The following is a 9,853-nucleotide window of genomic DNA, read 5'->3' as shown; positions in this document are numbered from 1 at the left end:
CATCGGTTTGTACAATAAAGGTCTTTTTGAAGTCGGTGCTGATGAGGACAAGCTGTCCACACAATGCCGACTTCAGGGACTGGGATGCTTCCTCCGCTTGAGGATTCCATCGGACCATCACCATCTTCTTACCTTTTAACATGTCCATTAAGAGTGCTGATTTCCCCACAAAAATTGGGTATAAACCGACGGTAGTACCCAATGATGCCAAGGAATGCCCTTACCTGTTTGGTACTTAAGGGCTTGGGTGTTTTGGATGGCTTCGATCTTGTTTACTTGGGGTTTGATCACCCCGTGGCTGATCACGTAATCTAAGTACCGAGCTTCCGTGAGCCCTATCGCGCATTTCTTTGGGTTTGCTGTTAACCCCGCGATTCGAACGACTCTAGCATGGCTTGTACCTGGGACAGGTGGATCTCCCAGTTGGTACTGAAGATGACTATGTCATCCAAATAGGCCAATGCGTATTACCGATGCGGTTCTAACACTGTGTCCATCAGCCTCTGGAACGTCACCGGAGCCCCATGTAACCCAAAGGGCAAGACGACATAGTGAAATAGACCCTCTGGAGTGATAAATGTGGTCTTCTCTTTAGCCGATTCTGTCATGGGGACCTGCCAGTATCCTTCAGTGAGATCGAGCATGGTAAAGTACTGGGCCTTCCCCAGTCTTTCAATTAGCTTCGTCCACTTGAGGCATTGGATAGAGGTCAAATTTTGACACCTCATTTAACTTCCTGAAGTCATTACAGAAGCGTAACGATCCTTCCGGTATAGGTATAAACACAATGGGACTAGCCCACTCACTCCAGGACTCAATGAATCCCAATTGAAGCATTTGCTTCACTTCCGCTGCTATTGCTTGCCTCTGGGCTTCTGGCACTTGGTATGGTTTGATCCGTACCCTTACCTGGGGCTGCGACACCAAAGCTTGAGCCTTCCATCGCTGTTTTGTGAGGTCTTAATTTACTTTTACCTCATACCCAGCTGTGTCCTTGGCCAGTGCCAGAGGGATCCCCGTTTGTACGACCAGAGTTGCCTCTGTGACCAAACATTCTCTGTCCTTCCGGGCCTTTAGCAGGTTTACATGGTACAGTTGCTCAGGTTTCCTTTTCCCGGGTTGGTACACTTTATAATTCACTTCCCCCACTTTCCCTCGTGTCTCATAAGGCCTTTGCAACTTGGCCATGAGTTTACTCTCTGGGGTGGGTACTAATACCAACACCCGGTCTCCTTCTTCAAAGGTCCTGACTGTGGCCCTTTTATTATACGTGCGGCTCTGAATGGCCTGGGCATCCAACAGATGCTCCTTTACTATGGGCCGCACGACCGCAATCCGATCCTGCCTACTTGCCACATACTCGATGACACGCTTATGTAGAGTAGGCTCCTGTTCCCACGTCTCTTTGGCTACATCCAGCAGTCCCCTTGGGTGCCTGCCATACAATAGCTCAAATGGGGAGAACCCCGTGGATGCCTGCGGTACCTCGCAGATGGCGAATATTAGATAGGGCAGTAGCATATCCCAATCCCTCCCATCCTTGGCGACCACCTTTCTTAGCATGGCTTTGATGGTCTTATTAAATCTCTCCACCAACCAGTCGGTTTGTGGATGATACACCGACGTACGTAGCTGTTTAATCTGGAGCAGCTTACATAGCTCCCTGGTCACCTTACACATAAAAGGAGTTCCCTGATCATAAGGATCTCCTTGGGTAGCCCAAGGCGACAGAACATCCTGAACAGTTCACGGGCTATTAGTTTAGCTGAAGTGTGGCAGAGTGGTATTGCCTCTGGGTATCGGGTGGTGTAGTCTACGACTACTAATATGTGCTGGTGGCCCCGGGCAGATTTTACTATTGGTCCTACCAGATCCATCGCAATCCGCTCAAAAGGTACCTCTATAATGGGCAGAGGCACTAATGGCTTCCGGTAGTTCGTGGTGGGTGAATGGGTGAGGTTAGTTGGCACTCCGGACATGTGTCGCAGTACCTTTTGACCTCAACGTAGACACCAGGCCAAAACAAGCACTACAATATGCCTCTCCCGTGTCCCGCATTTAGGTTGGTATTACCTTTATTACCATGCAGCACTTGCTGAAACACTAACTGTGATTATTGGGGACCTTTGAGTGATAACTTTACTTTCTCATAGTATGGTTGTATTTTTTGATGGCCTTACATACAGTGCTTTGACCGCACTGATTGATGTAATGTACGGGTGACTAGTTACCTATTGTGTTTGTGCACTTGCATATTTATGTAAGCCATAGTATTAACCGTTGAATGTACTAAAGTTCGTTCCCCCCCCTTTCTGGGCTTATATTTTGTGTATACCTCCTTACACTTGTATTGCATCATATTTTTTTGCTGGGCATGGCACTCGGGTGTCACAATCCTTGTCATTCTTTTGTTATGTATTTTAATGGCTTCTATTTGTACTGAATCTTAATAAAAGTAATACATTTAATTGTATTTTGCTCTGCGATTCACTTTCTTGTTTTGGGTAAAATATGCGCTCTAGCATCTTTTTGGCACCCAAATGCCCTCCCAAGATGTCAGTGTGAGCCATATCGAGCACCACCCGACGATAGGATTGGGGCACTACCAGTTGTTCTACCATCTCATCCATGATTTTATCAACCCTGTACAGTAAATCCTGGTTGATCATCATCCGGGGAAACTCCTTCTCTGCACCTTGTTGTTGAGCCACCCAATTCACCTCGATTACTCTTTCCCTTGCCCGGATCAGAATGGGATCCTGGACACGAGCAGTCTCGAACTTACCAGGTGACACTTTCAGCTCAGGAATCGGTGGGTTCTCCTCAACTTCTCCTGCCAATACCTCTAGGGGAACCTATCAGGGTTACACTCTGTCCCTATGGTGGCGACCCTACGGCAGGTATCCCTGACTTGGGATCTTCAGGTTCTGCACCCGGAATACTATTTACCCTGAGAGGGTTAAATCTGGTCTCCCAGAGGGACCAGAACAGGGGAAAGTCTTTTCCCAGTACAGTTCCATATAGAAGAGTCTTCACCACTCCCACCACATGTTTTATCTCCCCACACGGGGTGGAGAACGTGACCTCCGCAGTCAGGTACTCTCGGAGGTCCCCTTATATGCACACTACCCCCACCTTCTGTCCATTAGGACTGTCCCCATCAAGCAGGGACCTGTGTACCAGGGTGACCAAACTACCAGAGTCCAAGAAAGCGTCCGTCTCATACCCATTAATGAGTACCAGGCACAGCTGAGGTTTGGTACTGCCAGGCCCTGTAGTGGCAGTGCAGACTGGCTGGGTATGCATAGATACACATCGGGTATACCCGCAGTCCATGGATTCTGTTGTTAGTGGGCAGTTGGCAACCGCATTTCCAGGCTCTTGACATCGCCAACACTTAACAACAGTGGCACGAGGGAACCTTGGGGCCAATTTAGGGGCACAGGTTTGTTGTCACTCTCCTTCTGAGAGATCTCTAGGTACGGGCATGATCCGTATTGGCCCCCGGTAGAAGATCGTGAACTTTTCTTAGGCTCCTGGGATGGTGGGGCCTTATGTGAGAGTCGAAGTGGAGCAGTGTCCCATAAAAAGTCCTGAGTGGCTGTATACTGCTCTATCAGTCCTACTATCTGATCCAGAGTGCCCGGGTCCCCTTGCCCCACCCAACACTAAGTATTAACCCCCAGTCTGGCAAGGATCTCACTCTTCAGCTTCCCATAGTCCAGGGCATCATCCCGACTGAGGTCCAGGTAAGCCTTCTGTGCATCTCCCGTCAAGAAGTTGGACACCACGCTCTCTCACGCTGCAGTGCGTTCGAAGATGGTGAGAAAAGCCTCCATGTCGTCTTCAGGCATCATCTTCCTCAGCTCTGACCGGACCTTCTACCGAGCCTCTGACCGGAATGCTGTCACTGGTGGACCTGCCTCTCGCATAGCCACGATCTGCTGCATCAACAATTAAGTTGTCTGCTGCTGTTGCTGATTATATAGCTCCTGCTGCCGTTGCTGCTGCTCCAGCTGTTGCCGCTGCAACTGCAGCGCCTCCTGCTGTCTTAGTATTTCCCCCATCTTGTCCACAGGCTTAAGGTGCAGTGTTGCAGGCCTGACCACCAACATGTAGCACACTTGTGGTATGCCTCAGTTTACACTGCCCGCCTTCTCCACCATATGTAGTGCAGCGGTGTCCACGCCGTGCAGTGATGAGGCAGTGACCCAAGCAAGTTCAAAACAAAACGTGTTTAATGTCCAAAAACTCACACAGTGCACAGCATTCTGTATCCTCCAAATTGCAGCTGGGAAAACAAAAGACAGTCCGGGACCGGTTGCAGTGAGTGTCCACACTGCCATGTACGCAGATGTGCCAGACCCTTTGGCTCCTCTTGACCCTGTGTTGCCTCACACAGGGAGTGCTCTGCAGACCAACTGCTCTGTCTGCTTGCAAGACTAAAACCTAAAACAGCACACCTACACCCTTCCTGCAGGGTTTTTTTTCCTTTCCTCCACTGTGTGGCCATGGGCCACTTATAAGATCTGGGATGGAGGAAACTGACCGGACCCCACTACCTTCCTGCGGTCCGTTTCAAAAATAAAAGCCCATACCGGGTTTTACTGAACAAGCTCCTTGGTCAAAAATAACTTGACCAGGTTCATACTTACTTTTATTCTGCCTTCTGACTCACAGGCACCCTGCTCTGAACACGAGGCACTCCAGCGGATCTAATACGCTTCTGAGAGTATCCTGTTGGACACATAGCAACCCTCACATATGACACTGGTCACTCCCTCATACCACATAAAGTAACACTGGTCATTTGGCCTGGTTACGAAGGTGAAAACAGACTGGGGGATGAAGGGGTTAAGCCCTGATGACAACAACAGACCTATTACTTTTACAGTCTGCATAGGCAATCTATTTTCAGCCTGTCCAATGATGCTTCGAAAAGCAGTAAATCTATTCTAAATACAGGAAATAACACTGGTCAGAAACAGGCTTGGGAGGTAAAGGGGTTAAACATTATACTTGTGCCAAAAATGTATGGTAGACCCAAATGTGGCACGGGTAACATTCGTTATATGGCAATAGGAAAAAAAATCATAGATAAGAATATGTTAGTTGCTAGCAGCAGCACCCAAACCACCAGCACTATTGGCAGCAACAGTTTCGGCAGTAGTAGTATCAAACACAGGTCATATTTGGCCTCATTTGCTTCTCTTTAGCATATTAGTAGGGAGGAAGTGCAGGGCGTATTGGAGCATATGTCCCATCATTCATCGTAACCAAAGCAGAATGATGTAGCATCTGACAGTGACACCATAAACACCATTCTGCTCAGTCCACCTAAGTTTGGTGGATGTAGTCTATGTTGGAAAACTCCTGTGTAATTATGAATAGAAGCTACATTGAGGTAATCATTACTGGTGGTTTAATGGGGCTGTCAAGGATCATGAAAAAGAGCACCACACTGGTTCACAGAATTGAGCTGAAATGCTTGACTGAGCCCATGGACATGTGTGGTGCTGTTTCTGTCATTATTAAGCCATATTTTTTCAAACCCTGGATAGCCCCTTTATCTGCCCTTAGGCCCCTTGAAGAACTCATTTGTAACTAATTATCGTCATTGAAAACAAAGAATGCTTTACCTGCTCCCTGTAAAATTTAAAGACTTGGTACCAAATGAAAAATTGTGTGGTGCTTTGTCTGGGTTGCACTGCAGGCTATTCTTCTATTAGTTGTAGTATCCTTCAGAGTAAGAGGTGTACCTATGTACATATTCAAGGGAGGAGACTAATCTACTATATAATTGTCTAAGGGTCACTTCCATCCTTCTGTCTGTCTGTCTGTCTGTCACGGATATTCATTGGTCGCGGCCTCTGTCTGTCATGTAATCCAAGTCGCTGATTGGTCGTGGCTGTTTTACCACGACCAATAAGCGACGGGCACAGTCCGGTGAAAAATGGCCGCTCCTTCCTCCCCACAGTCAGTGCCCGCTCCCTACTCCCCTCCACTCTGCGCTCACACAGGGTTAATGGCAGCGTTGACCGCGGTGTAACGCACTCGGGTAACGCTGCTATTAACCCTGTGTGACCAACTTTTTACTATTCATGCTGCCTATGCAGCATGAATAGTAAAAAGATCTAATGTTAAAAATAATAAAAAAAATAAAAAATCGTTATATACTCACCGTCCGTCGGCCCCCGGATCGACAACAGGCCTTTCCCGCTCGCGACGCTCCGGTAACCGGTCCATGCTGCGATCTCGTGAGATGATGACGTAGCGGTCTCGTGAGACCGCTACGTCATCATCTCGTGAGACCGCAATGCGCTCTTGAGACCGAAGCGCACGAGCAGCGTCGGTCACCTCTTCGCTTGGATGCGGGGGCTCCGGAAGGTGAGTATATAACTATTTTTCATTTTATTTCTTTTTTTTTTAACAGGGATATGATGCCCACATTGCTATATACTACGTGGCTGGGCAAAATACTACATGGGCTGGGCAATATACTACATGGGCTGTTCAATATACTACATGGGCTGGGCAATATACTACATGGGCTGGGCAATATACTACATGGGCTGGGCAATATACTACATGGGCTGTGCTATATACTTTGTGGCTGGGCAATATACTACATGGGCTGTGCTATATACTACGTGGGTGGGCAATATACTACATGGGCTGTGCTATATACTTTGTGGCTGGGCAATATACTACATGGGCTGTGCAATATACTACGTGGCTGGGCAATATACTACATGGGCTGGGCAATATACTACATGGGCTGTGCTATATACTACGTGGCTGGGCAATATACTGCGTGGGCTGTGCTATATACTACATGGGCTGTGCTATATACTACGTGGCTGGGCAATATACTACATGGGCTGTGCTATATACTACGTGGCTGGGCAATACACTACATGGGCTGGGCAATATACTACATGGGCTGTGCTATATACTACGTGACTGGGCAATATACTACATGGGCTGGGCAATATACTACATGAGCTGTGCTATATACTACGTGGCTGGGCAATATACTGCATGGGCTGTGCTGTATACTACGTGGCTGGGCAATATACTATGTGACTGAGCAATATACTACGTGGCTGGGCAATATACTACATGGGCTGGGCAATATACTACATGGACTGTGCTATATACTATGTGGCTGGGCAATGTACTACATGGGCTGTGCTATATACTACGTGGCTGGGCAATATACTACATACTACGTGGCTGGGCCATATACTACGTGGCTCTGTGCTGTATACTACGTGGCTGGGCAATATACTACGTGGCTGGGCAATATACTACGTGGCTGGGCAATATACTACGTGGCTGGGCAATATACTACGTGACTCTGCGCTGTATACTACGTGACTGGGCAATATACTACGTGGCTGGGCAATATACTACATGACTGGGCAATATACTACGTGACTGGGCAATATACTACATGGCTGGGCAATATACTACGTGGCTGGGCAATATATAACGTGGCTCTGTTCTGTATACTATGTGACTGGGCAATATACTACGTGGCTGGGCAATATACTATGTAACAGGCCAATATACTACGTGGCTGGGCAATATACTACGTGGCTGTGCTATATACTATGTGGACATGCATATTCTAGAATACCCGATGCGTTAGAATCGGGCCACCATCTAGTTCTCTTATAAGTGACTTTGGTTGCCGTTGGTTACTTCCATGTCCCTATTCACCATGCTACAGTACCCCTGAGTGTGCATGTGTTTTATGGGGACTTGCTGAATGCTTACCCCTTTTTATGCCACACGTGGTACGAGTCAATGGGTACCTTAAATTCATGCGATGAATCAGTGAGGATAACAACCATTTTAAAAAGTTAAAAACATCTTTACTTGAATTTTTAAATATGGTTCTCAACACTTGGTAACAGGCATGCATTCTCTTGCACTTTTCTTCCACATAAGGCAGAGGCACAAATCTTGGTTTCATGGTAAATGGCAAAAAAATTGGGGGATGAACAAAAGCAAGTAAATTATCTGGGTAACTGGTATGTACCATAAATAATAACAAAATCATAAATATTTAGTACCCAGAAAAAGTAAATGCTATGGACCTGTAAAAAGACCAGTTGTCAATAGCATACAACTTACGGCTGCGCGGTACCACGAGCGCCGGAGTTGACGGCATAGCTCCTCCACCTCTGCGCCGAGAACCTCCGGGTCCATCGGTGACGATGGGGCCTTTTCCTCCTCCAATTGGCTAGAATAGCTGCAGGCTTCCCCCCCCCCTCCGGGTGACCTCCGCTCACCATCTTGCCAACCAGGTCTGCTTCGGCGTTTTCCTGTTCTGGGCGGTCTCTGCTCCTTCCCCCTCTATCCCAGACTAGAAGGCGATCTCTTTTGTTGATGGGCATATTTTGCGGACATAGTAATATCTGTGAGGGTTGTCTACTACTTTCGCGCCGTTTTTCCAAGCTCCGCCCACGACAACACGCCCCACTCCTCCTGCATGCCACATGGTGGCGATTTTGGCGGCAATTTTGGTGGCAAATCACAATACACAATCTCTCAATAACGCACGTCTCTTTACCTTGGTTTACTGAAGACTTCAGCATCCACAGTCCAGAGCACCAAATCACAGGGCAGGCAGGGTCAGGCCGGCTTGAAGGCAAGTTAGGAGTCCCCTTACCCAGGTGGAAATCAAAAGCCTTCCTCTAGTGCCGTGGTGTTGTAGTTACTTACGGCTTAAAGCTCCACATAAGGTCCTCACAGATGTTATCGCTCTCTCTCTGTCCCCCGGGTAGGATAGGACATAACCCGTATGACTTGAGGCTGTTTATAGGGACTCTAGCATGCCCCGGCCTCTGAGGGGTGCCACTGTGCCTCCTGGGTGTTAGGTCGGACAGGTAACTTAAAGTTCGGTTGTCCTGCCGGTCTCTGACGTAAGTCATAGAGGTCCTTACAACCTTGGTCTCTGCGCCTCAGAAGGAGGCAGCCTGCTCTTGGCTGGTCTCCCCCTGATGTTCTCTTCTGTGCTTTGCTCTCCTGCACGCTCTCTGCAATGTATTCGGCTTTCTCAATGTCTCTTTCCAGGAGCTGGAGCACTGCGACTATGCAGCTCAGTAAACCCTTCTGCTGCCTCAGACTGATCCAGTCCATCTCCTGACTGGACCTGCCTGGAACTCACGAACTTTCCCTACAGACTACCAGTTTATATATATATATATATATATATATATATATATATATATATATATATATATATATATAGGGAGTCACCTAGCAAGTAGGATCAAAAGCTCCCCCTGGTGGCCTGAAGTGTGAATGTGTTGCATGTTTGTGGTACCTGGTTGCAGTTATCCCTTCTTGCCTTCAAGCGTAACATCACTCTCCCCGTGAGGAAAGCAAAGCTACTGTGACGACCAGGACCCTTGGGCACCACAGCATAACAAGATGTTCAGTACCATACCAGAGTGACAGAGTCGTTCTTCCACTATTAATATTCTCCACTGGTGCAGTACCCCATGCTCCTGCCACATCAGATTAAGATTCTATTTAGTCCTCCAGGACCGGTTTGACATGTTGACCTGTAGTCCACTCTTTGCTAATTGCATACAGGAATTATGCCTCTGTCGTCTCTATTTATGGTACAGAAAGTACTCACTGAATGTGAAGAATTTTTCTTAGTATAGTAGTCACACGGGTCAATGTGTGTCGCTGTTACTTCCTGTCTATCTCCGCAGTCTGTTCGTTGGGTGGTAGTAGTCTTCTTTAGCACTGTTCTGAGCTTTAATCTTTCATTCCCAGTTGCTGCACACTTCCCACCTATGGCCAACTGACTAAAAGCAGTTGTTATCTCCTT

Source organism: Ranitomeya variabilis, chromosome 2, assembly GCF_051348905.1.
Source record: "Ranitomeya variabilis isolate aRanVar5 chromosome 2, aRanVar5.hap1, whole genome shotgun sequence".
NCBI classification, from domain to species: Eukaryota; Metazoa; Chordata; class Amphibia; order Anura; family Dendrobatidae; genus Ranitomeya; species Ranitomeya variabilis.
The sequence above is the reverse complement of the archived record's forward strand: the minus strand, read 5'-3'. Positions refer to the sequence as shown.